General features: G+C 43.9%; 1 non-coding gene across 1 annotated transcript; it reads right to left on the bottom strand.

The window, feature by feature from the left end:
• Window positions 1-2,649: 2,649 nt before the first annotated feature.
• TRNAG-GCC (transfer RNA glycine (anticodon GCC)) lies at window positions 2,650-2,720 on the bottom strand. Its single transcript has one exon. It is a non-coding gene; the product is annotated as a tRNA-Gly (tRNA).
• Between the last annotated feature and the right edge of the window lie 3,773 nt (window positions 2,721-6,493).

The raw sequence follows: 6,493 nt of genomic DNA, 5'->3' as shown, positions 1-6,493 counted from the left end.
ATACATAAGTAGATAACAGTCTATCAATTTCATCAGTGGATCAGTATAGTAAACATGTGCGAGAATTTAGTTTAAACTAGCAAAACGCAATTTATTGCTTCCCACTGAGTCATGGGCGCAGAAGAGCTTAGGAGGGCTTTGACATACGAGGCTCTCGTGCGCGCGCGGGCAGGAGGAAGCTGCTGCCTCTGCCCTTGCGCCCGGCCGTGCTGCTGCCTCTGCCCTGGTGCTGCCCTGCGGCCTCGTTGCGCTCGTGCTGCCGGTGCCATGTGGGATACGGGAGGCACGTGCTTGGAACGGTCTGGAAGCCATGTGCGCTACAGGCATGTGAGTGTACACGAGTACATATAAATCCGGAGCTAAACCGGCCCACAGCTATAAAACAGAACTAAAATAGTCTAGCTGTGAATCACTTAACAGTTTTTACTTTTCAGTATTTACAAATACCTAGAACTACCACGTCACAGGATGCCAAAACAGCAAGGCAGCCCTTATCAACTACAGCCACTCTGTGAATCATATCCAGGGAAGTTATCTGTGCTCTAACAGCAACTAAAATACCAGTGGGCTTGTGAAGTTTATGCCAAACAGAACGCAAGTAACGCAGGCATTGTGTCTTGTAAATTTAGATCTACACTGTGTGTACATAGACATATGCACCCACACAACATAAAGACTCTGCGATAAGAATACTTGTTCAGTACACTGCTTATGAATGTTTATAGTTCCCAGAGACAAATGCAATAGAAATCCATCAAACTACCCATCTCAGAAAAACCATCTCTAGTAACAGGACACATTCTGTTATTTGTTCCAAGCACTTGGGATATTTCTAGAGATTCAAACAGCAAGAACAGCATGGGTTAAAACCTAACACAGTTCAAAAAATCCTAAATCTTTTCAGAGTCAAGTTTTAGAATTTATTTTTATATTAAATTTTTGTATGGTATTTTAAAGACAACAGCCTCGCAACAGCTTGAAGAAATTACTAAGTATCCAGGCTTGGTCATATTCGTTCAGGAAGATTTTTGGAAATCTGTAAAGCTGAGCAGGACCTCAATCTTGTTTCACAAATACATCCCCTACAACATAAGAAAATAATATTCAGATATTGGAAGAAGGGGGTAAAGCTGAGGTCTACCAGTTGCTGCAGAGGTCCAGCAGCCCTTTTCTCATGTAGGGCAGAGCACAGACAGCAAGAGGAAGTTATTTTGGAAAAATGCTTCAGCACAACATGGGCATTTGGGGCTACGTCAGATGTTGGCAGTGTACAAATTTCTATTATTTGATATCAAATCTCCTTATCCGACTGAAAGTAACCATGGCAATTCAGAGTTCAGCAAACTAGAAGATTAAAAAAAAAAGAAGTAATAGCTTTTAGGAATCAAGTTTTGTTCACAATACAGTTTGGCCTGTATCACCTGTGAGTTCATTTTCGGCTTTAACATCCTGCTTCAAAACTCTCCGAGCAATATTCAGTATCAGTGGGCAATTGTGTTAACTATTCAGGTAATATTAGTTGCCAGATTTAGTGGATACGAAACAACAACTGTCATTTATTTATTACACTCAACAGTCGTGGTGACAAAAGGAAAAACATCAGCAACCATGAAGAAAAACATACTTAAGCTTTCTGTTGAGACAGAAGAAAACAAAACAAAACATTAAGCTGTCTTCCAACAGAGCTTCTCCTTCTTATGCTTTCAAGACCGAGGCTTTCTGAAACACTCTTGAAGTCACGTTATTTACTCCCCACTTGACAGGCACCGGCATATTTTGGACGGCCCGTATCAACCTACGGAGCTTCTCGCAGAAAGCGCTTCTAAGCAGTAATGTCCCCCGCCTCCCTCTGATAGGGGAGAAGCTACGGACACGGCTTCCAAAATGCTGACTTAGCTTAAAAAATAAGTAACTAGGTAAAGGGAGGCGGGGGGTGAGAAACAAACCACGAGAGACACCGGGCGCTCGGCCCCGCGCCGCCAGCTTCTCCCGGGCGCGGCGGCACCGGCACCTGCGCGTCGCTCCAAGGGGGCCCCGCGCGCAGCTTAACGGCCCTCGGGGAGGCCAGAGGCGGGCGCCGGGCTCAGCCCCGCGAAGCGAGCGCGGCCCCCGCGGAGCGGCCGGGGAAACCGAGACCGCGGGGCCTCCTTCCCTACCGCCCTCTCACTCCTGCCCGGCCCCAACAACCCCAGCGCGAGGCGACAGCTGAGGCAGCACGACACCTCGACAGGCGGGAGGCACCGGCTGCCGCCCGCCGCCGGAGGGGCCCCCACGCTACCGCTCGCTCACCCGTCTCCAGAGCTCGGTCCCGCCGCCGCGGCGACTCCCGGAGCGACGGCCCCGGCGCGGCTCCTCGCGCCGCCGCCACCTTCCTGCGCCGCCACCCCCGCCGCCCGGCTGGGCCCGGCCCCGCCCCGCGCCGCCCGCCTCCCGCCGCCGGTTTGAAGGCAAATCCGCTACGTCACTTCCAGGCGGGCGCGGGTGAGCGAAGGGGGAAGCGTGCGAGGGTTGGTTGGTTTGGCGTTATTACTATCGGCGTCGGCGCGATCGTCTACCCAAAAGAAAAAAAAAAAAAAAAAAAAAAGGACGGCGGAGGGGGGAAGGCAAGGCACGGGGAAAGAGGCGTAGATTGAAAACGAAAAGAGCTGCTGCATTGGCCGGGAATCGAACCCGGGCCTCCCGCGTGGCAGGCGAGAATTCTACCACTGAACCACCAATGCGTCCGTGCAGGGTTTTTCCTGGCGCCCGCCCTCCCTCGTGCGCAACCCCCCCGTTGCCGCGCGTGAGGCGAACGTCGTGCATGCGCGGCCCCGCCCCCCGCGGCCGTTTGAAAGCGACCGTTAACGGGCGTTTGTCCCTCGGACTCAGGCACGACCCAACGCCTGGGCCTTCCCGCACCGGCTTCCACCCTCGGCAGCTCTGCCGAGAAACCTGTGTTTGCTACTGAGATGCTCGAGAAAAATGTGTATTTCAAATCACAAAGCTGACTCCCTGCCCCCCTGTACTTAAATATTTAGTAACAAAACCGTTTTCATCAGAGGTGTCCTCTTAACACTTCACCTTCAGCCAAAAGCCTGAGAATAGTCATATATGTGCCAATTGATTTATTTAGCCATGTAGAATCCCCTCTTTATTATTATTATTTTTTCTGACACTTAGGAATTGACTTAAAAACACATTGATATTATATTTTTGATATAAACAAAATACTCAGGATGTTTTAGGCAGGTCACAACTGTTCACAAACCTCTGCCAACTTTCCAGTTTCCAGTTCTACTTTTACTTATTTCTAAGGAGGCCTGGATTTCTTCCATGAGACAGAGGTATTAGAAGTACAAAAATGCAAAGGTAGTATGGCTAGCTTAACTTTTAATGATAGCAGAACTATTATTGTGAGATAGCATTTAATTGTAAATATATTTAAATGTAAGACCATGCTGAAAGCCGGTGAGCAACACAGTAAGGTCCGATGGGGCGGTATGATCCTGCCCTCATCCCTGCAAAGAGGATTTGCAATAAATTTGCCAAGTTACCGCGTCTTTGTGACATCCTCCGCATCTTCAAGCTGTTACAGAGGGCAAAGACCTGATAAAGAAAATGCCTCACGTGCTAGAGTGCTTATGAGAAGGGGATAGCAAGCTCAGGGAGCCGCTGTGGAGGGTGCTGCAGCGCAGCGGCCTGGGCGCAGCAGCTGGAGCTCCACTTGCTGCCGAGGGCTCCTCTAAACAGGCTCCGTCTCGTAGCAACAAATAGGATCTAAAGGCTGGGTCCCCGCAGCAGGGCTATGACAGGCCGTGGGGTGAGCTCAGCAGAGCTGCAGCATCACGTCACCTCTTAACCACTCCTTCCATTGCCCATGCTTTTCTCCTATGAGAGTTACCTGTTCAACATTTCTGAGCTGCCATGCGAATCTCTTTAGTGGATGTCTGAATTTAAAGCCAATGTAGCTAGAGACATGTACAATAAGATAAAATTGTGGATGTTTCTAAAACTCTCAGTGCTTATTTTATCACAGAACGAAAAAATCTAATATAGTCTCTGCATTGGTAGTTTTAGATACACACTTAAAGCAGGAGACTTTCTCAAAGACAATTCCCCCTCCGCCCCATAAACATGAGCACTGGGAATCCCTATATGTCTGAGAGAAAGAACAGCTTCATGATACATCATCTACGCACAATAAATAAACATGTTTTAATTATTTTGATGCAAGAGGCAGCAGAGGATAGGGAAAGAGCAACAATAAATTCCATCCTGAACATCCAAATGTAGACTTTTGAGAACGGTTGACAAATGGCATGAGTTGACAGCTAACTACAGTAGCATTTCTGCTATTAAATATGCACTAGTTCTTTGTTAACCACTAAGCTGTTCAGTATAAAAGATACTTGGGAGAGAGAGAGGTGAGGGAGAGAAAACATTTGGGCAATTAAAATTTACATTTCATATTTGATTAGCAGAACAAGAATCTGGTTTCATTTATCATAAAGACTCATATTTTTTTTTATTTTCCCAGCATATGTTACACTAAAGAAACTGACTTTGAGAAAACAGAAATAGTTTCATAAAAATCAGCAAAAAATGGCACTAATTACCAGTAGCTGATAAAATTCAGGAATATGCAAAAATGAATCACTTATACTGTCCATGAATGCTAGAATTCTTCCTCTTAATCTCAAGTAAACTCTTAATAAAATTGTAGTGTTGTCAGGAAAGTGTTTATAATACAAAAAAGACATTATATACACATATACATACACACAGAGAATATATATATATATTTTATATATATATATAAAGTAAACTTGAATAGTGCCTTTATCAAGAGCATCTGAAGGCGCTCAAACATACTACTGTGACATTGACCCAAATTTATTCTCTCTTTGCTTTGGTTGAATTAAAGCAATCAGATTAAAAGTCTCATTTGAAACACCAAAGACATCTGAAACCCAAAGTTCAACAGCAACTTGGGTGACAGCAGCAGCATCTAAGAATCCACCCACTGCACTACCTGTTAGCTAAACATTAAATGGAGTCTAAATAAGTCGCTCCCACTCACAGTTTTGCACTTTGCAACAGCAGAAGATACATCAGTCTCCAAGTCACTCTCTGGTTATACATTCTATGTATTCTACTACAAATTGAAGATAGAAAAGACACAGCAAGAGGGCCTGCCCTAACACTTAATGTCATCAAGTATCAGAAGAGTATTTACAGTACAGTTACATGATTATAGCACATTTTATAAATACAAATTATATGCATACATGGGACACACACAAGAGAAATTTTAAAGAATTTCTTTCTTTACAAAGTGAAAGTTATCTGAACTAAAACTTACTGTAAGATCTCACAGCTGCCAGTTAGGACCATTTCTTCTCCACTGCAGTACAAACCAAACCTGTGCCAGGTCACTACTGAAATACTCCTGTTTTAAGCACCCTCTGCACGCATGTGTAGTGTGAAACTTAAGGGAGCTCTGTACACGGGCAAGGCTTAACATGCTAGAGAACTGCAGCAGCATCCCTTTATACAAAACCTCCTTCTGCCACTCAGAGAAGGACCCAAACTGCAATGCACTGCATTTTTTTGCAAAGAAATACATAAGAGTGCAGCACATGAATGGAAAAATTCAAACAAGGAACAAAAACTTCCAATGCTAAGGTAAAAAGAAAATGTCAGAAGTGTCTACTGAATTCTATAAAGATGTGAATTATTTCTATATTTGTTTCAGAATAGAAAAAGTCTTTTTTTTCCCAGTACTTCCACACCTGTTTAAAAGACTAAAGTATTTCTTCTAATAAAAAAAACTCATGTTTTAGCTCATGTGGAACTCCTGGTGCCTTCAGAGCACTCCACTCCCCTTAAACACATGCGGGCTAAAAGCTCATCTGCACTGTTAGGAATATAATATGTACTGCAGGAAAAGGAGAAAGATACTCAGATAAAAATGCAGTTTCAACAGACAATTTAATGAGGAACTGACATTATTTTCCTCTGCAAACTTCACAAACAGTCACAGGTAAGGCAAGTTTGATTAAATCACCTTTAACCAGCAATATATTGTACTTTACTCCAGGACAAGTAGACCAGTTTTACTGGGATACTTACTACGAAGGAGAATAACCTTTGAAAGTTCACTTACATTAAAAAAAAAGATTGTTTTCAAACCATAATGTATAAAATGGAGTAGTTATACACTGCAGCCATTTTATAGTATTCAAGCTAAATAATTCTTAAAAGCTATTCGGTTTCACCAACTGTAGAACTAGCAGAGAAAAATCATTTTTAAGCTACAATCTAGTTTGACCATAGGAAGTAATCACTGTTTAAGAAAATCAAGTGTTTTTAATAACTGTCTTTTTATCATGATAAGCATTTCACAGTACAGAGGTGAACATCCACAAACTTTTTTTTTTCCCCTGTGGCAAAGCCATCCCTCCTCTCTTTACTGCAGATCACTTCCTCCCCAGTTAGGCCAATATAAACTATT

The sequence above is a fragment of the Tinamus guttatus genome, unplaced genomic scaffold (genome assembly GCF_059628265.1).
Source record: "Tinamus guttatus ecotype Peru unplaced genomic scaffold, ASM5962826v1 Tinamus_guttatus_pri_ptg000716l, whole genome shotgun sequence".
Taxonomy (NCBI): domain Eukaryota; kingdom Metazoa; phylum Chordata; class Aves; order Tinamiformes; family Tinamidae; genus Tinamus; species Tinamus guttatus.
Note: the sequence above shows the minus strand (reverse complement) of the source record. Positions and strands in the feature narration are given on the sequence as shown.